Source organism: Pituophis catenifer, unplaced genomic scaffold (assembly GCF_029215685.1).
Source record: "Pituophis catenifer annectens isolate HBS135680 unplaced genomic scaffold, rPitCat1.0.hap2 SCAF_1, whole genome shotgun sequence".
Lineage (NCBI taxonomy): Eukaryota > Metazoa > Chordata > Lepidosauria > Squamata > Colubridae > Pituophis > Pituophis catenifer.
In genome coordinates, this window is record NW_027256881.1 from 140,510,929 (window position 1) to 140,536,645 (window position 25,717).

A 25,717-nucleotide genomic window follows, 5' to 3' on the forward strand; every position below is an offset into this window, starting at 1 on the left:
AATTCTAATCTCCTCCTCACAGTGTGTTATTTAAATGTGTTAAATATTAAATTGGCTTAATAAATATAAATTAAATGGTTCAATACTATATAAATCAAAATATCAGTTAATCAACAGTTTACAATCAATATATCGAATGTAGCAATATAGCAATTAATTTGGCTAAATATTGTACTTTTAAATACTTAAATACTTAAAATACTATAAATACTATAAATAGAGACTTTTGAATATTTAATTTTAAATGCAATTATAACTTTAGATACTATAAAAATACTGGTAGATACTATAAATGCTAAGCAGCTAAATAAATTTATAGAAAGATTTAAAATATCAAAGCTTGAGAGTGTATAATTTTATCTAGTCCAAGAAGAAATCAATTTGTCAATCAATTTTAACAGTCAGGATACTGAAGACAGAATATCTGGAAGTTCAAGAGCTATTATTAATTAATTTTTTTTTTTTAATTTATATATATATATAATTTTTTCTCCTCCTTGGGATATACTCAATTCTTTTTTGCTCAGTCTCTGGTCTTCTGTAAGCTCAGGACGTTCCTCCAAGTTCAGCACTCTATAGTATTTCTTGCTGCCAAACTGTCCACCGCTAGGCAGATTGTTCCTCCGTCCTGTCACACTAATGGCTGAGCTTCCTGTTCATTGCAAAAAAGAAAGCCAGACTCGATCCACCCAATTTCAATCTCCACTAGATCTGCTTGTATTCACAATAAAAAAGGAAAGAGGAAATAAATGCTGGTCTTAGATTTTCTCACCGATCCTCTCTTGGCACGCACGCTGTCCATACAAATTTCCTTTCTTATTTCAATGCCGGCTCGTCGGGCTCTCTCTCTGCCAGGATACTCAGGAAACTTTCAATCGCCGCCTCTCTCGTTTGTGAGATGCTCCTGCCCGACTTCACCGGCCCCTTTCTTGATGTCTTCTCTCCTCGATGCAGGGAAGGTGTGTGTCAATCCTCACTGCAGCATCCGATCTCTCTTGCTTCCATCTAGTTGCTGGTTACCGCGGCTTCGCGTCGGCCATTTATTTGGCCGACTCACACATGCTGGATTTGACAGAGCCGCCCGGTCTTGCGATCAGCGTTTTGCGCCCGCTTTCACGCTCGCCCGGCTCGCTCTCTCGTCCGTGGAGCTCTCCGGGCTCCACGCCCCTCAGGGGTCCCCAAAACACGGTGACTGATGGTGTTGAGGTGGGCGCGGCAGGGGAAGGATACTGCAAAATCCCCATTCCCTCCCCACTCCTGGGGGAAGGATATTGTAAAATCTCCATTCCCATCCCACTCTGGGGCCAGCCAGAGGTGGTATTTGCTGATTCTCTGAACTACTCAAAATTTCCACTACCGGTTTTCCAGAACCTGTCAGAACCTGCTGGACTTCACCTGCTCTACTCCAACATTTCTAATTATAGACAAAACCTGCCCAGTTTCATGGGTGCAAAGGGTCTGGTTAATTTATTTGAATTTCGGAGGCTTCTGGACGCTAGATTTTCAACCAAATATCTCCAGCTACATTATGAGTTTAAATGTTCACATGGAAAATGCCATGGAAAATTATGTAATTTCATCAATGCTTCTGCTGTTCACCTTGAGAGACTATGGTCTCTCACTTCTCTTTAAAGGCTTATTTAACTACTATTTATGTATGATCAGTTCTGTCCCTACCCATTTCTGGTTTCAAAGGACTGAAGACCTGGATCTTCTCTGGATTCTATTCTATTCTATTCTATTCTATTCTATTCTATTCTATTCTATTCTATTCTATTCTATTCTATTCTATTCTATTCTATTCTATTCTATTCTATTCTATTCCTTTACCCTACCCTATTCCTTTAGACCTTACCAATCAGGTTATTTAAACATTTTAGATATCCCCAAGGCCACTTGGAATGCCTAACATAGATTTAGTTGATACTGATTTGATGGCACATAATCAATGAAAATACAGTGTATTGTGACAACAGATTCCTTTATTGAAACCAGCAGAAAACATCAAAGTAGTCATTTAAACTATGATAAAGAACTCAGAGAAGAAAGTCACAGAGTTTTTATGTGGTTTGCTCTACTCTCTTTTCCTCACAGTGTAGCCTATAATTCATGAGGTGATGCTGATGAAGCAAACAAAATGTTAAAAAGTTATGATATTTATGTAGTTACTTACCAAGCACATCTAAATTATATTAAAGTAACCAAAAGTATTTTTACAATCCCCAAGGCGTGTCACAACTTTTGAGTAACCCTAATGTTTGGAAATTGAAAATTTTGACACACCCTACACTTATGCAGTTAGAAAATATTTGGAAATTCAGTTCGTATGGATATCTTTTGGTTTTATTTTCATATCTTTTTGGCATGTTTGTTTTCTATGCCCTCAAATCAGTGTTGATTCCTGACAACTGCCTGGCCACTCTCTAGTTTTCTGCATGACACCATTTTATAAAGCATTTCATTTTTATTTATGATGAAATTGTTTTGCCTGCTGATATTTTGCTTCCTTTCCTTTCCTTTCCTTTCCTTTCCTTTCCTTTCCTTTCCTTTCCTTTCCTTTCCTTTCCTTTCCTTTCCTACCCTACCCTACCCTACCCTACCTTACCTTACCTTACCTTACCTTATCTTTCCATTTCATTCCTCCCCTCCCCTTCCCTTTGGTTTCCTTGCTACCTTGCTACCTTCCCCTTTCCTTACTTCCATATTCAGTAAGAAATAATACACTTCAGTTGTATATCAGAAAATATACTTCAAATATATCTCAGAATATCAGCAACAATGTAGGCTGGTGACCCCCAGGGGGAGAGCCTTCTCTGTGGGGGCACCTACCCTCTGGAATCAGTTGCCCCCAGAGATAAGGAGAATCAAAGACCTCAGTGCCTTCCGCTGTGCCCTTAAAACCCACTTTTTCCAGCAAGCCGGGCTGGCTTAAGAAGAAATTTTTAATTTTTTAAAATATTTTAATTGGTTTGTGATTTTTAAATTTTTGGGCCAAATTTATATATATTTTAATTGTTCTTAATATTTGTAGTTCATGTTCTTAATTCTGGCTGTGCACCGCCCTGAATCCTTAGGGAGAAGGGCGGTATATAAATTGAAAAATAAATAAATGAATAAATAAATAAACATTTAATACTGTCACGTAACATTAAGACTTAAATAACATGTACATCCAATAGCAATAACACAGGCAAAAGCCTAAGAGTAATGAAGATGATTCCATTGACATCAATTAGCTTTATTGTCTGACACAATTATCAAAAACTTTAGAAATATTGGGAAAGTATGAATGAACACCAACTGTGTAATCTTGGTAAGCACACAGACCATTGCTTTTAACTCCCCCCTTTTTTTTGTTTTTGAGATAATGGAATATTTAATGAACAAATCAATGGAAGAAACTCTACATGTGGTTCTCTTCATACAAAATATGCACAATGGGATGGGCAATCTGTGACCCACTGTCCCTATGTTCAGAACTGAGGGATACTAGAAAAGGTTTAGTTTTAAAAACTTTAAACCCAAGACACTTCTTGCTATATAACTATTTTTAATACTGCCTGACAAAACCAGATTGGACAACACTCTCTGTTTCAGCCCTTGATATTCACATTCTCATTCACGTTATAACCAGGAAATTCCAAAGTTAAACTGACTGCTTCATCCAACCTGAAAAGCCAGTTTGCATTTCATTATGTGTCAGATTACATGCAACCTAATGACATAAGTAAAGACCGTATTTTTAAGGCATATGCACAAGGATATCAACATTATTTTTACTTGCCTAACCTTAACCTTTGGAATTTCCGGTTTGGAGTTTTCTTGAAACTATTTTCTTTCTTGAGTAGAATTTCTTTTCTTTGTTTAAAAAAAAATGGTGTGTGTGTGGAGAAATGAATAAGATGGTTGAGGGTTGAGAGAGACTTTGGGTGTCCATACTAAAGAGGAGATGGAGTACCAAAAATGTACAAAGATAGTAATCAGAGCTAAGATGGTGGCTACATTTTTTCTGAAATGTCCTTTGCTGCCTAATTGTTAACACGATGGGAGGCTTACAAAACTGTATTTGGTATCTGCCAATCACAAATTTACACAGGAAATCTGAACTAGCAAGGAGAGACAGAAAATAAGCAATTTCAAATCATTAGTTCCTTACCTGGAATTAATACTGTTAAACCAAATAATGGCAAAACTATGCGTGAATTCTGAGATCCTGTGAACAAAATTGCTCTTGTAAAAATGCTGTTACTAAGTTTTGATAAGCAGAAAGCCAAGACATACCTCTTTGGCAAAAAGAATAAAACCTATGCCTGCCATTTATTTATTTGTTTGTTTGTTTGTTTGTTTGTTTGTCATATTTCTATGCCGTCAACTCTCCGAGGACTCTGGGCGGCTTACACCAAAGACAGTATACTAAATAGCATATTGCCCCCTAACAATCTGGGTCCACATTTTACCCACCTCGGAAGGATGGAAGGCTGAGTCAATCTTGAGCGGATGAAATTTGATCCGCTGATCTGCTGAACTAGCAGTCAGCTGAAGTAGCTGCAGTACTGCACTCTAACCACTGCGCCACCTTGGCTCTTTTTTCCCTCTTTCTTTTCCCCCTGAACTTTTTTCATTTTTTTCCCCCTCAAATCAATACAAACATTGGTATAAGAGAATTATATTCAGGAATTGGCAGGGGAAAGAGGGGAAGATTGCAACTTCCCCTGTGATCTGTCCGCTCTAAATTTCAGTCTGCTCATATAAAGAGTCTTCAATAAACTTCTTATGTACAGTACTATCTGGCTGGATATTTTTGTGAAAAGTTTGGCAAGAGGGTTATCACCAGTGGTGGGTTTTAAATTTTTTTACTACTGGTTCTGTGGTCATGGCTTGGTGGTCATGGCAGGGGAGGCTACTGTAAAATCTCCATTCCCTCCCCACTCCAGGGGAAAGATACTGTAAAATCTCCATTCCCTTCCCACTCCGGGGGAAAGATACTGCAAAATCCCAATTTCCTCCCGATCAGCTGGGACTTGGGAGGCAGAGAATAGATGGGGGTGGGGCCAGTCAGAATTTTTACTACCGGTTCTCCGAACTACTCAAAATTTCCGCTACCGGTTCTCCACAACTGGTCAGAACCTGCTGAAACCCACCTCTGGTTATCACGTTTGTGTTCCTCTATTGCAACTTTGTAAAAGGAGAGGTTTTGTTAGTTTATGGCAGGCTAAAAACCTGAAGAAGTCTGGTAGCGCTTTCTTCTTCCATCATAAATAAATGATTCATAATTAATGAAATGTGTTTAGTCAGAAAAAAAAGTGCTGTTGGGTTCCTGATTTATTGCAACTCTGAAAAACTTCATGAAGCAGAAAATGAAAAGCTTTACAGGAATCAGAGTACTTTCAGAGCAGGACTTGGTGCCAATCCGGACATTCGTAATATCATGACTTAATATTTTTGTTTGCTCAGCCTCAATGCATTTGAAATGGGAGCAAGGTCTATCTTAAAAAGGAAGAAAGAAATACCTATGTAGACAGTCAATTTTCCTTTTTGTAGGAATACCTTCTTTACTGTATCTTCCAGCTCCTAGGCTCCAAATTTTTCAAGGAGAAAGTGGTTTGATACCTATTCAGCATCTCCTTGCAGGTGCTCCTTGGATTTTTTTTTGCATGTAACTAGATAAATAAATATCTCAGATATTTATCAGAGATAAGGATGAGGATTCAGATGAGTAAGCTAAGTAAAGATCCATTAAAAGCATGTGCAAACTAAAATTACCTTCTTGTGTTACAGTGTCTGCTGCTGTTCTGCCCCAGCTCCGGATTTCCGAGGATATTGACACACACCAACGGTCCTTATCAAATTTATTAAGTAACAAGAATAAACAAGACCTGCAAAGGTTGGCAACCAGCCCAGAAAACAAGATATGATAAACCAAAATACTCTGATAATAATACAAGTTGTTTCCAGCAAGAATGCACTAGCTGCGTGCGACTTAAATAGGCTAAGGGAGTGGCTAATTATCCTCAAGCCCTACTCTCAAGTAGACCTCCTCCTCCTGAGTAGCCACTCCTGCCTTTTGGCAGTCCTGCGTGCCCAAGCATTGAGGAGAGGCTCCTCCACTTCACTCTCTCCACTGGAAGGAGCCTCTGGAGGTTCTGAAGGCCCTGGCTGAGTCTCTGCCTCTGACATCACATCCTCTTCAGCCTCCTTGCTGTCCGACGTAAGTGCTGGCTGTGCAGGCTGCTGGCGCGACACCACACCAGCCTCCTCTTCATCGGGATCAGCCACGATCCGCGCAGGCCGCTGGTGGGCCACAACAGCTGCCAGTATTTGTCATTTGCTCAATGAGGTGATTCTTATTATTATAAAACCTATGGCAGCTCCGAGTAAAACAATATATATTTTTTGCTCTTTTTACCTTTTGTTTTGATGTCAGTAGATATGTCAACTTTTCTAAGGAAACTAGACCTGGAAATCAACTTGACAAAAAGGCTAAGAGTCACGCACAAAAAACCAAGTTCAGCTCAATGGTAGGAACAGAGAGATGGGTTTGATAGTTCTCAGGTCTGTTTCTATCTTTATGGGCTATGTATCAACCCAACCTACTGCCAAATCAGTGATACCCAGACTGAAGTGGTTCAGTCGGTTTCAGGAGCAATGAGGAGCAAGATGGGATATACATAGCTTTGACTGCTATGCAGAATTGCCCATCATAATTCAATCAAAAGCCTTGATAGTACAGGGGTTTAGTGCACCCTGTTATTAACACAGCTGCCTGCAATTTCTGCTGGTTCGAATCTCTCCAAGGCTCAAGGTTGACTCAGCCTTCCATCCTTTCTAAGGTAGGTGAAATGAGGACCCAGTTTGTGGGGTCAATAAGCTGACTTTGTATAAAATATACAAAAGAATGAAGGCTATTGCTTAACGCATTGTAAGCCGCCCTGAGTCTCTGGAGAAGGGTGGCATATAAATCAAATAAAAAAAAAAGTTGTATAATCTAGGGTCAAGAAATAAAGTAACAGGCAGGGGCTGTAATCCTAAACTTGCTTGCTTAGAAATAAGTTTGCTACACTGATCATGAGGTGATCTATTTTGGAACAAAGATATTCTAGAACTGACTCACAATTTGCTGCACCAGAAAACAATATAACAGATTTGAGCCTACAGCGGCAACCAATCAACCAATCAATCATAGTCATGCAGTACATTGTTGACTACCTGTAAAGTAAATAAAGTATACTATGGATAAAAATCCATAGGTCAATGTTGCAATTTACCATTCACTAATAAAAAGCACAGTTTGCATCTCTCTCTCTCCCCCTCTCTCTGTCTCTCTCTCTTTCTCTCTCTCTTGCAAAAAGATGGCTTCCCTTCTCTCATTCAAAGAAGAAGGAGGGGGGAGGGGAAGGGGAAGACAAGAAATCAGCTGGCTATTGTCTAGTTGACATGTAACCCTACAAAGTGCAACAGCTGAACATTGGATATTGTATTTGAGGTTTAAGTAGTAAGCCATTAATCTGTGCCTAGATATTGAGTATTTGAACCAACCCTCTTTCTCAGATTGCCTCTACCATTCTTGACCAACAAATTTGGGAGAGCAGGCTGGCTTGTCTTACATAGCTTATGTAAATTATTGTGAATGTAATGTTCATTTGTTTACACTAATATACTCCACTGTCTTCAACAGGATAATGTAACAGCCTGGATGCATTAAATTCTTGGTAAGTAGTTAAACGTTCTGTAAAATACATAGCCAAGTCCTCAGCTGCATTTGCAGAAAAATACTGGAGAAACCAAAATGAAAACAGACGCACGATGATGTAATCTGATTTAAGTATGTATGTCATAGCATTTGTCTGCTTATGTCCTTGTTGCTTCTCTTTTTCTCCCTGGGATAATCATGTAAGGGATGTTTTTCCATCTTAACATCCTATCAGAGAGAACAATCAACCAGTGGAACAGCTCTCCTTCAGAAGTTGTGGGTGCTTCATAGTTGGAGGTTTTTAAGGAGAGACTGGACAGCCACTTGTCTGGAATGGTATAATGTCTCTTGCTTGAGCAGCGGGTTGGACTAAAAGACCTCCAAGAGGTCCTTTCCAACTCTGTTGTTCTATTATCCCTAAGAAGGAGGTGTGAGTGTCTCTGTGGGTGCCGTGCGTGTGCAGACGCATGTAATTTAAGAACTTACTGCAAGCCAGCATCCCTCACTATTAGTCTTGCTGGCTAAGGCTGTTGGGAGTTCAGTAGCTTTTGTCAAGCCACGTCTTCCACACCCCTGAAATATTTGCTCACATCTATTTTAAGTTACTGTGAGTCAGTGCAGTTGATCTTAACAGCAGCAATATGATGGAATTTTGTCTAAGAAAAATTATGTAAATGTAAGGTACTGTTGTTACTACTAATAAAAAAAGAAACTTTAGGAAAAGTTAGACTCGCTGACTTTAATGAGGCTTTTAACCTTGGCTAGCCTAAGCTACATATTCAGCGCAATTCAGTTTCCTTGGGTCAAGATTGAACAACCAACATGATTTTGGCAACAAATATTCTTGGCTATTTTATTTGGTAGAAAAGCATCCTTATGAGCAGGCAATGTGGATGTTGACTGCTGTTATGTTGTTATTACCTCCCACTCCAGGAGAGCAGCTTGTTCAACAAAAGGCAACATACTAAATGGAATAACACTTTTATGGCAGGAAAAGAAATCCAGAGAAACCCATTAAGAATTAGAAATGGATTTTTCATTTTCAAATGTAGCAAAGAGAAGTGAGCTTTGTTTCTAAAATTTTCGAACAGAACCATTTAGGAAGAATTTGTCACATACAAGATTTTACACTTCTGTATTTCAGCTGGTATTCATCTCGCTCACCACCATTATAGAAAAAAATTCACTTAAGACAATTGAGAATTGTCAATGGAATTATGAATATCTTACATTTGCTTTTGCTCACACTAACAGATTAAAAAAGGTGATATATATTTCAAAGATAGCTGAAATGGAACCTTGGCAAAGAGTGAAAAGAAGAAGAAAAAAAAGTCAATTGAATCAATCAAGCATCAGTAAACACAGAATGAATTATTGTGTAATTCATTACTTAAGAAGTAGCTTGCTGATACAGAAGGAACTTCATTGTTCAAAACATTTGTTTTGAAATGAAATGAGCCAGATCCAAAGAAATGATCTAGTCTATTTCATTTCAAAACAGAGGTCTGCTTTGAACATTCTTTCATTCTAAGGGATTCATGAGGGAATTAACCAAACCTTTATTCATTTACTTCTTTAAAACGAAACGAAACCTTTTGCATTTTTATCAGAATTGAATTTCTACTGTAGTCAGGAGGATTGTCCCTACAGAAAATACATGGGATTAATTCATGAGCATTAAAACTTTAATTTAACCTTAATCAAGATTAACTCATGAGCATTAGAAATGGTGCTGATGTGGCAGAATGTGAGAAGTGATGCTGCTAACTAGTATTTCACACATCTGCTGGAACAATGCTCCATTATTACTTTGCACAAAGCTGCTCCTTCTTGTGGTACCTTAGAAACCTTAGAAACCCACAAAAGTACTTTTGGGCAATAATTCATGAAAGGAAGCAAGAAGAATGAATACATATGCCATAGGAATTGGTAGTTTTTTCATTTCTCCTCCAGCTTTCAATAAGATCCCGCTTTGTACACAGCCTAAGAAATACATCTTGAAGATGCCCCTTCTGGAGCTGATGGGCTCCAGAGATGAGACTGATCATCACTCTGTTGATAGGAAAGGGTAGCCATTAATCTGCAGCAATGATCTTGCATATCAGTCCCCTGATAAGTGTCTTACGGATTTCAGGAAGTGTAATATCCTTGTAAGAGTTAGCTCAAAATCCCTTGAGCTTTCTTCATGAAATAAATCCGAAGTTGTTGTTCAAGCATCTTTGGTTATGGAGGATTCTGAATGGTTGCCAGCAGGTGACTCAGGCTTTTATAGTGTAATGACTAGCAAAAGAAAAGTATTAAAAATTAACAGTACCTTTTGAATCATTTTTCCCATTCTTCCTAAAACAATCAATTTAATTCTGTCCTGTACCGGTTACATTATTCTTGGTACTTTAGTATACGAGTTTAGGACCTTTTCTTTTCAAACTAGGGAAGGGGGCAACAGGGAAGCTGTCCAATGATCTCAAACCATCTGTTTTTGATTCTGACGAGATTATGGATGCTGAAGGAATAAAAATGGAAATCGCTACTGCCAAGATACGAAAGAAAGGTTGTGCAGTAAAATAATTTAAACTTTAACATTTGGACCTAATAAGGCAAAGCGAATATTTGTTCCATGTTTTTTTTTTCTCTGAAAATGTGCGTTTCTGAACACTAAGTGGTGTCCATAAAAATAATGATTCTTGTTTCATTTCTGCAAGCTAATGATGTTATATAGTTTTCTGGGGTACAGTTGAATATTAAATTTTATAGAGAACGCTTGGATGTAAACTGTAATAAATGACTTGCTTTCTCTGACAAAAGTGAGTTTCTTTTTTTCTTAAAAAAAAGAGGAAAAATACAGTGGAAGAGGAGAAGGAAGGAAGGAAGGAAGGAAGGAAGGAAGGAAGGAAGGAAGGAAGGAAGGAAGGAAGGAAGGAAGGAAGGAAACTATCCTCTACATCTGGTTCCCTTAATGATGGAAAATCAAACCACAGGAGCATGGATTCAGCTGTAAAAGGAGTAGACAATATTTTTAGCACATGGACCAATTTTGAACATAGAAAGCAAATGATGGGCACATTTTCAAAATAGCTATTATGTGGGTTTGGCCAATCAAAATATATATTTACCCATAAGACATAATGAGCTTGATCCCTGACATACTCTTTACTAATGGAAGTGAATATATGTATCCCAGGATAATGTTGCAGGATCCAATCTGAGTTTGTTGTCTGAGTTTTCAGACTCATGCTGAAGCCCGTCTTCAGGGAACTTCTGTCAAGCTACATGGGCTCCAGCACGAATTTGAAAGCTCAGAAGACAAAACTTCTGGTCCTGGTGACGAACCCATATTGGATCCTGCATACTCTTTACTTCTCTGTCACACTTCTACTATCCCAAATTATCTTGTTTTGGGAAGCATGGGAACCTTCTCAAACAAAGCACTTGGCTGTAGTTAGCCACCATTTTCATATACATGTAAGAGACCTGAGGCAGTCTTGTAAACAGAGGAGATGTTTTGCATTCATTTTTTATGTATTAAAAATGTTTTAAAAATAAAACAAATTCAAGCAGACGTCAAGGCAAACATCCAAGGATTTGGCATTCATTTAATTTCAGAAGGAATTCCAGACAGAGAATGCCACCACAGAAAATAAATTTTCCTGCTGGTTTATTTGCTTTACTTATTTAGAAGGCAAATGAATGCTCATAAGACATATATCACACTACCATCTTAAGACTATTGTCTTCAGTGGGGCTTTGCCCCACCTTGGTTATCTCTCTTACTCCACCCTCTTCTCTTCTCTTCTTTTTTCTGATGAATTTCCACCACAGTGGGCCTTTAAAAGGTTTTTGAACCCGACAAGGTGAAAGTTTGCTGAAATAACATCTAACATTTTCTGCCATGAGGTGTTGCTACCCTCAAAGAACAGTATCCCCTTAAAGAATAGCAGATGGTTGGAAGAGCAGATGAACATTTTGTCATTTCAAACAGCATTTTTCAAAATAGCCTCAGTACTGGAGCAGAGTGTTCAGAGGAGAGATAGGGAGGGAGGGAGGGAGGGAGGAAGAGAGAAGGAGGAGGAAGGAAGGAAGAAAGAGAAAGAAAGAAGGAAGGAAGGAAGGAAGGAAGGAAGGAAGGAAGGGAAAGAAAGAAAGAAAGAAAGAAAGAAAGAAAGAAAGAAAGAAAGAAAGAAAGAAAGAAAGAAAGAAAGAAAGAAAGAAAGAAAGAAAGATCTTGTTTGTTGGAGTTATCAGCAGTCGGTCATTGTTGGTTGAAAACTAAAAATGTATACTTTTACATTCTTCACACTAGAGGAGGTTGCCAACTGGCTCAATGGTTTAGCCTTGCAACTTAGGGGCTCACAGGATCCTAACATCTGCAAAATTATACTTGGATTTCTGGCACTGGCAGTCCTCAAGGGATACAAGCTGAAGCAATCAACAGCCAGAACTCACATTTTGACATGTTAAGCAAGAGACTGCTCTTGCAAACACTCAGGGGTGTTTGCCATTTGGAGAAGGAGGAGTAGGTAATAGAACTTGAAGATTGTTGAAGGCGATTGTTTTGGGGGGGGGAGATAGAGTAGCTGACAGACATCAATGCTACGGTATTTCTGCTACCAGGGAGTGTGGCTATTGGAACTCGTGCAAAGGAACAAATTATGAGAGAGATGGAGATGGAAGGAAATTGGCAAACATCAAGCCCTAATGCTTATTTTTCAGTTCCACTGTGTTCATTACATTCATTGCAGAAGTCTAAAAAGTGTAATTACTTAATGTTTGGGCTGATGGGTAAAGAAAGAAAGAAAAAAATGATGAATCCTACATGAGGGAAAATTGCTATTTCTGTCCGCCTTCCCCCATCCTCAAGCTTTTACTCTGGCAGCCTGGGATCCTCTGAAAGTTTTGATAGCTGTGTAAACAAGCTAGCTAAAAATCCTCTTGATCTGTATTAAAAAAGACAAGTGTATGCAGAATTAAGAGGATGAGTTGGGGGAGGTAGGTAATGGTTCCTCATGGCCTAATACTTGTCAAAGCTCAAGAAAAAAGAATCTGTAGAGCACCAGGAGATACAACCATGTATTCCTCTCATGCTCTTTATCTTTAGGAATTGTCAGACATTCATTTATTATTTTGCACATGATGTAGGGCAAACTCATGTGCACTAATAAAATCAATCACCTTGAAGAACAGTTCTGTAACATGTACACATATGTCAATCCATGCTGCTTGTACAATTAGGTGTAATGTGTAAAGAAGGAGTACATCTGGAATACTGCATCCAGTTTTGGTCACCACATTACAAAATAGATGTTAGACTTTGGAAAAGGTGCAGAGAAGAACAACTAAGATGATTAAGGGCCTGGAGACTAAAACATATGAAGACTAGTTACAGGAATTGGGTATGGCTAATCTGGAGAAAAGAAGGACTAGGGGTGACATAATAGCAGCATTCCAGAATTTGGAAGGGGCTGCCACAAAGAAGAGGGGGGTCAACTTATTTTTCAAAGCACCAGAAGGCAAGGCAAGAAACAATGGATGGAAACTAATCAAGGAGAGAAGCAACCTGGAATTAAGGAGAAACTTCCTAACAGTGAGAAAAAAAAATTAACCAGTAGAACAACTTGCCTTCAGAAGTGGGTGCTTCATCACTGGAAGCTTTTAAGAGACCAGAGAGCCACTTGTCTGAAATGGTAGGTTCTTCTGCCTGAGCATGGAGTTGGACTAGAAGACCTCCAAGGTCCCTTCCAGTTCTATTCTGATTGACTGAAGTCCTAAGATTGAGATTCAAGTGGCTTCAATGTAGAATTCTTAGTTTCCTTTCCTGATGATGTAGCAGATCTATCGCTATTTTTTAGTGATTAGCAAAAATTTACATCTGTAAAAAATGCTGGGAGATAGGTTAGGCAAGAAATTGTGAGTTTTCTTAAGTCATCAAGTGATGTTTCAGTGGTTGGGCACATCCTGCGTGACTGTGATCTGGGGACTTCAACATAGTATATAAATGTGTTTTACTATATTTTGCTTCCCCCCCCACTTACGATAGCCATCATCTGTTCCAGAAAGATTTTCCTGAATTGCAAGATAAAATCAACAGCTGTATTTTTTTCAGGTTGCTGCAGGAATGTGACAGAAAACATGATCTTGGGTGAATTTCCTCTAGTTAATGTAGTTTAATAGTAATACTTATAACAAAGTAATTAAAATAATCATTAAAAATAGTAATGCATTTACTAGTCATGCAGTTAATATATAATTTAATGTAACTGGAATTTTACATTTTCTCCTCCTGTATAGGCTCAGTATGTGATGATAGTATATATCTCTCAGATGTAAAATAGCAAACATGCACAGAACTAATTTAGCATTATATTTGACTGGAATCAGAGCATTCACCCAGAGCTATGGACATCCTAAGACTTTGGCCTGTTCCACATGCAGAGCTATTCTACCTGCAGTTGGTACCATGCTCTTGTTTCTCCAGGATGCTGTGAAACTCCTGTAGGTCTTTGCAAGAGAGCTGATTACCTTAGAAAATCAAAAAGCTCACCTGCTACATTAGAAGAAATCTCCGGAGTTTCCAAGCGTGCAAATTATTCAGAATAACAGAGTTGGAAGGGTCTTTGGAGGTCTTCCAGTCCAATCCCCTACTCGAGCAGAAAACCTTATAACATTTCAGACAAATGGTTGTCCAATCTCTTCTTCTGGAGGCACCCATGACTTCTGGAGGCAAGTCATTTTACTGTTTAATTTTTCTCACTGTCAGGAAATTCTCCTTAGTTTTATATTGGTTCTCTCTTTGATCCATTGCTTCTTGTCCTGCCTTCAGGTACTTTGGAGAATAAGTTGATCCCTTTCTTCTTTGTGGCAGCCCCTTAGATATTGGAACACCACTATCATGTCACTCTTAGTCCTTCTTTTCATTAAATTAGACATACCCAATTCCTGCAATCGTTCCTCATATGTTTTAGTCATCAGTCCCCTCATCATCTTTGTTGCTCTTCTTTCACTTTTTCATTGTTGAGAACTTTACCTTCGTGGCATAGCATTCCTTACACACACACACAGGCTACTCCAAAATGCCATAACTAAAAATGCTAAAATGCTACAATTAACAGCCCAATCTTTCTTAATCCAGCTCCCATTTTTTCTTGGAGTTGCCATTCGTGTTTATTTTCCACATTACAAATACAAATGCTGCAAGGTAACAAAAATAAATAAATAAATATGTGGATCAGGGAAAAGACTGCAGTGCCTTATTTGTGCATTGTATCATTGTGGCAGAGGAAGGGGACACTTCTCACAACTGTGATTGTGAGGTTGGAAAGATGGGAATAGTGGCTGTTCATGGCTCTGACCTGAAATCCCAGTTCTTCCTTTTCCTGCTCCATTTACCAATGAATTTTTTTAATAATAATGTTGGTATACCTTCTAGTGACATTTACCTGAAGGGCTGTAGAGTTTCTTTTGTTGGGTGATGTTTATTGAAGAGCCATGGTGGTGCAGTGGTTAGAATGCATTACTGCAGGGCTAACTCACAGCTCATTCCAGGAGTTCAATTCTGAGTGGCTCAAGGTTGACTCAGCCTCCCATCCTTCTGAGGTCAGTAAAATGAGGACCCAGATTGTTGGGGGCAATAGGCTGACTCTGTAAATTGCCTAGAGAGGGCTGTAAAGCACTGTGAAGCAGTATATAAGTCTAAGTGCTATTGCTATTGCTATTATTTCCCCACATTTTATCATCTCAGGAAATATTTGGGAAATAAAATGGTGATTGTCTAAGCAGGGTTGGTATCAAGGGCTGGGGAAATCAGGAAATTCAGGCAGTTCAAATAAATATAAAGATTTATTGCAAACTTAAGCTCTCTACAAAACTCTGAGCCACTAACTGACTCTATAGTTTCTTCCCCCAACCCCCAAAACTTTAATCTTAAACTGTCTACTGTTGACCTCACCCCATTCCTAAGAGGTCTGTAAGAGGCGTGCATAAGTGCACCAGCGTGCCTACCGTCCCTGTCCTAATATCCCTTTTTACTTACTCTTTTCATGTATTCAAATTATGTTTATACTTTTACATGTTATCTTATATATGCTTGACAAATAAACTTATGAAACTTATGAAACTAACAGTTAAGGGAAATTAGAGAGAGTTAAGAAGGCATTCAAGATGGAGTGGACTTAGATCTCTTATGGGTGGGCAGGGACTCAAGACTGATGATGCATTTGACTCCTCCCTCAGACTCAGTCTGGTCATCTCCTACAGTTGGTGGTATAAAATAAAGAACAAAAGACAAGGAAGTAACAAAAATGGTTAACCAATTTTGCTCCATGCTATCCTTCCGTTTGGCCAACACTTCTGTTCAGTGAATGTTTGATCTAGCTTTTACTGGACATTACTTTTGGGTAATGTGGATGTTTCTCCAACATTCTTCATTTCCACTTTGTTAGTAAATAAGTATCTAAACTGCCAGATTAAAAAAACAACATTTGAACAATTTACATAAATAAATGGATCATGTCACTGACATACTATGAAATGATTCACCAGAGAAGTTCTATGAGAAATATTATTTATTTGTATTTATTATAATACTGTGTGTGCCACTCATCAAAACTGAGTTTTCACAAATTTATATTTTCAGAGACTACACAGTTTATTTTCCTATGCTTTGATTACCCCAGAGAATCATAACAATGTCTTAAACCTTTTTGTGATTGATAGGCACTTTGAAATGCTGAAATGTTTGCAAAATGACAGTTGTGGAATATTTGCTTATGCACAAAAACTGTTCCAATAGAGGACATTAAGAAACTTTTAACTCTGGCCCTCAATGAATATTGGTGTACCTACTAGTTGTGAAATATGGGCTTTCAAGACTGTCTCTAGGATAGAGACCCTAGTTTGCATGGAATTGATGTTAAACATGCTTGGGAAATTATTCCGTAGAATTCTTTTTGAAAGCTTACAAAAGTGAAAGTGAGTAAAATTTGAGAAATGCAGTTAACATTTTGATGGGATGGAGGAGCAGATTCGATTTCTGTTCTTTAGTGGGTCACTGAGATATATGTGAATGTGAGAAAACAAGTTTATTGTACATTTTTTGATTCAGTGAAAGCATATGACAAAATGTCAATTATGTCATATTTTGCAGGAATGGGGAGTTGAAGGTTGGTTGCTGAATACAGTAAGAGTAGGATATGGTGGAATAAATCATGTTTAAGAAAAATAGAAAGCTTAGTAAATAGTTCAACACTGAGCTAGAAACAAGAAAAGGAAGCATAGAACTTGCTTAGTGGTTTAATGTATTTATGGAGAAAAAGATAAGTAATGTTTGAAGTGACAGAAGAAGTATATGGCTGGGAGGCATGAATGTGCTTGCACTTCTGCATGTGGATGATGTGTTATTATTGTAATTGAGAACTGAATTAATTTGCACTGGCCATTAGATAGGTTGTCTGCTGCAATAAAATGTATGGATTTCAGGATTAATGTATCAAAGACCAAAGTAGTTGTGTTTGCCAGGGAAAATAGAGTGAGCAATTGAAAATTATAATACATGGTATTAAAAAACTACATCAAGTATATGAATGTATGTACTTTGGTAAAATGTTCACCGGAGGTGGGGCAATAGATGGGGAAAAAAAGATTTGTAAGTGTTGATAGAAAGGTAGTAAATAGTATATATGGTCTATTTTGAGAAACAAATGTCTGTCAAAAGGAGTAAGAGCTTGTAGAAGACTGTGTATCTTACCCACTTTGTTACATGGAAGTGATAGTTGGATATAAGGGAGAAAACCAAAAATAGGTTGAATGCAATGCAAACAAAATATTTAAGAAGTGCATTTGGTAAAACAAAAAGTGTAGATGCTAAATGTACGTGGACATGACATAAAAGTGACCCGTATGACAGCAGTCATACTGCAGAGGAAAATTGAAAGAATATGAATAATTACACTGATGAGATCCTAACAACACAGAGAGTAAGAAATTTAAAGAACAAAAAGCAATGTGTGAAGAAATGTATAGGCACGGTAAGGAAAAGGATGACCACCAAGTAAAGGAAAATATGGAGAGGTATGACAAAAGCATTGGTGTATACTATTTTATACTCCATCCCCCTTTTTCTTAAATTTGTGCCTTTTCAGGAGGCAACTGGACTTTCTTGTTTTTTTCTTTGAAGACGTTTTGCTTCTCGTCGAAGAAGCTTCTTCAGCTCTGACAGAATAGTGGGGAATGGAAGGACAAGGATTCCTTGCAGACAGCTGGTCATTTGCATCCTTTTAGAGGGTCAATAAAGCACTTGGAGGTTACTGAATGGTGTGGATTTCCAGAGAAAAAAATGCAGACTACAGGAACCAGGAGCATCACTCAGGTAACCTTGAGGACACAGATAAACCTCCAAGTGCTTCAAGAACCCTCTAAAAGGATGCAAATGACCAGCTGTCTGCAAGAAATAGAAATCCTTCCATTCCCCATCATCCAGTCAGAGCTGAAGAAGCTTCTTCAATGAGAAGTGAAACGTCCTCAAAGAAAAAACAAGAAAGTCCAGTTGCCTCCTGAAAAAGCACTTTGGGACAACCATGACCTGGATGACTCAGAATCTCTACAGACTGTTATACTAATTCTTTTTCTGTATGTTTATCCCAAAAGAGAATCGCATAATGACTATGCATACATATATACTGTATGTATGTACTTATATCTCATCCTTTTCTTACTAACTTACTTTACCTTTTCTTGAGTAGGTAGCCACACTTCTAAGCAACACGCTAGGCTGCAGCTACCCATCTTTTGCATTTTCTAAGGAAATGTATAGGTCCATTTGCAATGCTACAATTTGCTTCCTGGTAAATCCACTGCTATTCCAACGCGTATTAGAAATAGGCTTGATTTACCAGAGGCCTTGACCTCTGTAAATATGCATATGATTGGCTTTCCAGGATTTTAAATAGGTCAGATCTTAATGTTTCTTAAGACTGCCTATTTTGTCTGTGCCATGGCTGTTCCAAATGGGAACAGAAGGATATAGCATATATCCATCATAGGTAATATATTAGACTCAGTCCACCACTTCCTTTAAGGCAGAAAAATTTAATGAAGCAATGTTGAAACATAAAATCTAGCCCTCTGCTTGATGCTCCCTTAGGGAATGTGCAAAGAATACAGATTGGGAGAAGAGTATGACAAGGAGAATTAGTAATAAATAAGTTTTGCTTTGCAATATGTGTCTCTCTTTCTCTTTCTCTCTCCCTCTCCCTCCCTCTCTCTCCTCCTACGCTCAACTCTTAAGGAAGGGGATGGAGCAAATACTACAATTTCAAAGTAAGCCTGCTTGAGCCAATAAGTCCCAATTCAGTAGGGAGTGAATCACTGAGTCAGAAGCAGGGATCTGGCTCAAATTACTATGAAAACTATTTTTTCCTCAAATCACCTGCTTAAGTTAATTTGCATTTTGGCTCTTTGTGACCTTAAAGCAGAAAGTCCCAGAAATCAGGTCCAGCTTCTCTAGACTCTAGCTGGATCCAGAGATCCAGTATACGCAATACTGTATTGTTCAAGAATATCTACATAGAAATTAATATTGCCAAAACAGTCCAAAGATGTTCTGCTGTTTGGGGTGAAGGACTAAGTAATTCTCTACCATACTACATAGAGAAACAGAGGAGACTAAAGTTTGAATCTTCCATCTGACAACAGATCAATATATTCTACAATAAGCGAGAAGACGCCAGTGGTGGTATTCAGCCGGTTCTATCTGTTTTGGGCGAACCAGTAGCGGCGGCTGTGGGAGGCTCTGCCCACTTGCCTGGATGTCATCATGTCTCATTTTTGATGCACTGCGTATGCACGGATGTGGTGCGCGAGCTCACATTTACGAACTGGTAGCGAAGGTAAGTGAATACCACCCTTGCAAGATGGGGGTGGGAATTATGTGCATCACAACATAATTCAGATATAATCAGGCCGTGGTCTACAGATGAAAGCCTTCCTATAAGTTAGAAGAGCTTTGTAGACATATAGCTTTCAAGCGGCCTCCTACAGTAATTTCTTCCCCCTCTTGTTTTAGATTAATGAAAAAGAACCACCTGTACACATTTCATATTAGAACTGCTACACTGAAGAGTTTCAGAATTAGTAGTCCCAAAGAATGGAGACAAATAAACCAAGGACTATGGACTTTTTAACACCTATATTCATAAAATAAGTTTGCCATGTTGTTTTGGTTCATATTCACTTTTATAGAAGGAAATACGTTTTAAGAAGTCCCAGAGAAACCTGAAATTTAAGCACCATAAATTACTGGTACCCTATCTATCATCTAGAAGGAAAAAAACATGGCTTTAGTGAGAATGATCTGATATCCCCTAGAAGTTGATTTAATTGCAAAATAATCACAAATAAAGTTTAAAGGTGGCTTGTTGTTCAGTATGAAAACACCTAATACTGAGATGTTTCACAGGCTCTTCTTCAGGATAGGGGAGGGTTTCTGCAATGCACAGAATTACCACCATTATGTAAATCAAATTGTATAAAGCCAAATATTCACAGGCACAAAGATTTTTATTTAGACAATGATGGTGAAAAGTTGTGGCCCATGAGCTAAACAAACTCCATTAACCTCTCTTTTTATAGCCCCCAGAGCTGTACCCAATCAGCCTGGTTTTATTTTTGTTTGTGTTTTACTTTCCATTTTGGAAGGTTTAAGAGATAGTTTTCAAAAACCTAACTCCATCCCCAAATAGTTTTATTTGGGTGCTGCCACTGCTCTGTTTTGGAAACCTGCCCTCAAAATGTCATGCAGCCTGACAAAAATCGTATTCATTCATTCATTCATTCATTCATTCATTCATTCATTCATTCATTCATTTAAAATTACCATTCATGGAAGTCATTCTCATGGAAGCTTTATCAAATTCTGAGATCACCCAACTCCAAATGACTCTGGGTAGCTCGATATATGCAAGAAGTGTAAAATCAACAAGGAAATATAACAAATAGCAGTTATTTGTTATATTTCCTGGGGGAACAACAACTAAACACTTTCCCCTACCACCACATATCGTATCACGCACAAACAAAAGATACAAGCTAGGAAATCAGGGTTATAGTTCTAATGCCCCTTAATAAATTTCCTCATTGCTTGTGAAGAGGTCTTAATCACAAGGAGTTCTCCCCTACCCCTCACCCCATCAGTGGTTGTCAGTTTCTTGGAGTGATTGGGAGAAAGCAAAGGTGTCAGACCTGGTTTTGTACTTTGATGGGAGGCCCCCACAAAGCCCAAATTGCAGGCCAAATTGGGTTATTGAACAATATCTTGGAAGGAGGCCATGTCAAACCTCTTCTGCATCCCTACTGGGAGAACTACACAGTTGTGTTCAGGTTGTCACCAAGCACAGAACTCGACTGGAGGGAAGGTTTACTTCGGATCATTTTGCCTTTTGCTGTTGAGTTTTAATAGTGTGATCTTGGAAGGCTCCGGAGGGCCTAGAAAAGAAGCTAGCAGGGCATATTTCTCCTGCAGTTGTCAATTGCTACTTTAGGTGAAAAGACTAAAGATGCCTAAAGAAAAGGGGAAAAAATTAAAAATTGTTTTAAAAGAAAACCCCTGTGGGAACACGGTATTCATTTCAGCCATGCAATGTGATCAGTTGTCAAACCTCCATCTGCCTGACATCAGCTTTGAATAATGCTCCTCAGCTTGCAATTAAAATCACCCATTTTGCAACGCCGAATGAAGAGTGCCTTGGAACCCTGACATTTCTTTAACCTCTGCGGCAAGTCTCACACCTATTTCATGCCACTCACAGAATGCCACTGGTTACATGATCCCATCATGAAAGACTCCCCTGCACCATAAAAAGTAATATGCCCAGTGGGGGCAAAATTAGGTTTACCAAGGGAGATTTCACTTTTAAATTTCCTGACGCTTGTGAATTTAAGCCTCAGACTTACTACTGTATTAGCATACTTCTAATTGACAGAAACATGAAGACCCCCCAAAAAATATATTTAACAAAGGACACATTATTATTTTTGCAGCATTTTTATCCCACGTTTCTTTAAAAAGGCAAATCTCCATCTCTCCTGTGAATATTCTTATGCCTGTCTTTCTTGCAACATGTGAAACAAATACGTTTTAATGTTTATATTTATTCCAAATGTACTATAGTAGCCTTCCAACAAAGTAGATGGCCTCTGAGAGATACCCTTGGTTCTCTTTCTTCTTTTAGGAGAGAGAAAAAAAGATCAATGCAGACATGGTTATGAGCATGCATACACAAATGTTTTACACAGGTCGCTCTATTCCCTTTTTCTTTGCTTGCACTTCAAAATACCTGTATAAGTAACATCACCGACTCCAAGTGACTCTGAGCAGCTCACAATATAACAAAGAAAATGAAACACAATTCAAAAACATAACCACCATCCCCTTGAAAAAAACTATATAGGTAGTCCTTGACTTACAACTTACAACAGTTCATTTAGTGACTGTTCAAAGGTACAAAGGCAGTGAAAAAAGTGACTTATGACAATTTTTCACAATTACAGCTGTTATAGCATCCCCATTGTCATGTGATCAAAATTCAGATGCTTGACAATTGACTCATATTTTGATGGTTGACATGACCCAGGTTCAGGTGATCAACTTTTGTGACCTTCTGATAAGCAAAGTCAATGAGAATAGGATAGGATAGGATAGGATAGGATAGGATAGGATAGGATAGGATAGGATAGGATAGGATAGGATAGGATAGGATAGGATAGGATAGGATGGAATAAATTTTTTTATTGGCCAAGTGTGATTGGACACACAAGGAATTTGTCTTGGTGCATATGCTCTCAGTGTACATAAAAGAAAAGATGCGTTCATCAAGAATCATAAGGTACAACACTTAATGATAGTCATAGGGTACAAATAGCAATCAGGAAACAATATCAATATAAATCATAAGGATACAAGCAACAAAATTACAGTCATACAATCATAAGTGGAAGGAGATGGGTGGTGGGAACAATGAGAAGATTAATAGTAGTGCAGACTTAGTAAATAGTTTGACAGTGTTGGGGGAATTAATTGTTTAGCAGAGTGATGGCGTTCGGGAAAAAACTGTTCTTGTGTCTAGTTGTTCTGGTGAATGAGGAAGCCAGAATCATCTTACTAACTTAACAACTGCAATGATTCACTTAACAACTGTGGCAAGAAAGGTCATAAAATGGGGGTAAAACTCACTTAACAACTGTCTTGCTTAGAAACAGAAATTTTGGGATCAATTGTGATCATAAGTTGAGAACTACTGGTTCACAAGTAAATAAAATCAGATAAAAAACAAGATGTCAAATCCAGTGAACAGCAGAATTCATGAGGGGCTTTATCCACCTTAGCCTAATGTCTGGGAGAAGAGCCAGGTCTTCAAGACCCTCCAAAATGGTGTCGGAAGGAGAGCCCGCTACATTTCAGGAGGACTGTCATTGTACAGGACATGAGCCATGGCAAAGTCTAAGCAAAAACAGAGAGGTAGGGTTCAATTACATAGTTACTCCATTTCAAAAATGAAAATACAGTATTTTCATACTCTGAAGTTCCAGAACTCCTGTTTGATTTGTCAATGATGTAAGCAGCAATGAATGAAATAAACAAATCAACTCAAGTGTTCAGATTCTTTGTAAAAAACTGGAAAGTAGAATGAAATTATCATAGCTATCATCCACCAAACATTTAACAGAAACTGAAATTATAGAGCATCCATACCTTCAGAGAGTTTATCTTCAGTTTAAACAGAGCATCTGAGCCCAATCCAAGGGCTCAGGGACCACTTTTAATTTTCAGAACTTCTATTCCCTTGTTAATATCCAAAGCACACAAAACTATTTTTGTGACCCAAGATAGATTTTCATTGCCAGAAGCACTCAGAAATTGAGACTTGTATATGTAGGATAGATATATACATAATCATGTAACATAGTGTCATGTAATTTTTTAGGATAACATCATTTAAAACATTTATGATAATGTTGCTTTACAAAATCAACCAATTGCTGAAGTCTGGGTTAATTTTGGTAATTGTAGGAAAAAATAAGATAATTTGTATTCAGACATTCCTTTCGATCAAATAAGTGTACTACCCTACTGCTTGTGTTAAACATATTTGGCAAGTACTTACAAGGGTATCTGCTTAGGTGGAATGTGGCAAGAGAAAAGGATATCCAAAAGAGCTATAGTTCAGCATTTGGAGATTTTTAAGATTACACATAATTTACAATGTGCCATAATCCTAAACAAAACATTTCTTAGATAAGAAAGCAAAGCTGCTTGAATGATAAGAGTTTGTTCTAATTGCAAGCAATAAATGCAGAAGTTCCAGGTTCAAGTCACATTTTAGGCCTAAATTCATTCAGTAGCTTTAAGACCAACTTTTCACTTTTATCTCCCCCGATCTTCAATTATCAGCAGTAAGGAGAAAAGCCACTTTACAAGTCTGTCATTGGATATGTATGTGAATAGCAATAGCAATAGCACTTAGACTTATATACCGCTTCACAGTGCTTTACAGCCTATTGCCTACACAGTCAGCCTATTGCCCCCAGCAATCTGGCTCCTCATTTTACTGACCTCAGAAGGATGGAAGGCTGAGTCAACCTTGAGCCAGTCAGGATCAAACTCCTGGAGTAAGTAGAAATTGTACTGTTATTTTTCATAGTGGTCTTTATAACAAATATGTGCCTTTATAAAATAGAACTTTTTAAATTCTCTTGAAGAACTTATTTGATCCAGCTTTCGTTTTGTGTTCCATAAAGCCAGGAAATTAAATATCTATTTTTCATGTAGAATAGAAAGTGCCCTAACAAGTTCAGTGTCAAGACACTGTATCAGCGAATAGGGTTAAACACACAAATCTGTGTCTTTTCAACTGAAATTCTCCACTGCTGTCCCTATTTGCACAGACACAGATACCTCTCCTAACACAAACTCCATTGAGAAAGAAACAACCACAAAATTTGTTGTTGTTCATTAAAAGATCAGCCTGTTAAGTCATTGGCTTTGACGTAAACAGAACTCTTGAACTGTCCTCCTGTATACCAGGAACGGCAAGTCAACCTGTCACTGACAATTTGAAAAGAAAAACACTTTCAATGCAAATCTAGGTTATCAGATTATTTAGATAAAGGATTAGAAACTGAACCATTTACTTTTCCAGAGCCCCCTAAAGTCACAGCTGCAAGACAAGGAAGCTCCCTCAGGCTGCCCTTCCTATGACCTCAGCTTTGACTGGCAAGGACCACTGCTATGGTAATAGAGTGAGAATAACTCATTGTTGGCTCTTGCTTTGTCTGGGCCTCCACTAAGCAGACACATCAGACAGAAGGCCTGGATTTTATCTGGTGCCCCCAAAGGTCTCTGTTTTACACCCTTCAGTAGAGAACAATGGCCACATCGAGACTTCACTTTCACCATCCATCTTGCTCAATGGAGTTGGGGAAGGATGTAGTGGCAAAAAGAGAGAAGTCAAGAAACTGGTCTCCTCCTCATGTAACTTAACCCTATTTCTTTCAGAGAAGTTACCAGTAGACTTATCCAGATGGCCATTTTATCCCTGGTTCTATCACATATCACAATAACACCTAATGTTTGATAAGCATCTGCTTAGCCAATCTGAAGGATGGTACAGGTGCTCAGGGATGAAATCCTCCCCACTCAGCCCAGAATGAGGATTTTCCTATTTCAGGATAATTCAATTTACATATATTTATTTATACCATCATGCATGCATGCATACATGCCACCATGGAGTTAAAGGCTTTAAAATTGAGCATCAGTTCCTGCTCTCCTGTTAAAAGCTTGAAATTTTAAGAGGTTAGAAATTCCTCCCAGGTTGTTTGAAATAGTCACAAAAAGCCATTTCGAGTTGTTAAATTTTATGTTGTGTGTAATGCTATAATTGATGTCAACTATTTTGCCTATTCCTAATCCTGACATTGGGCATCCTGTAGCATAAAAAGACCTTATATTCAGCAGCCCAGATTAGGGACAGCACCAAA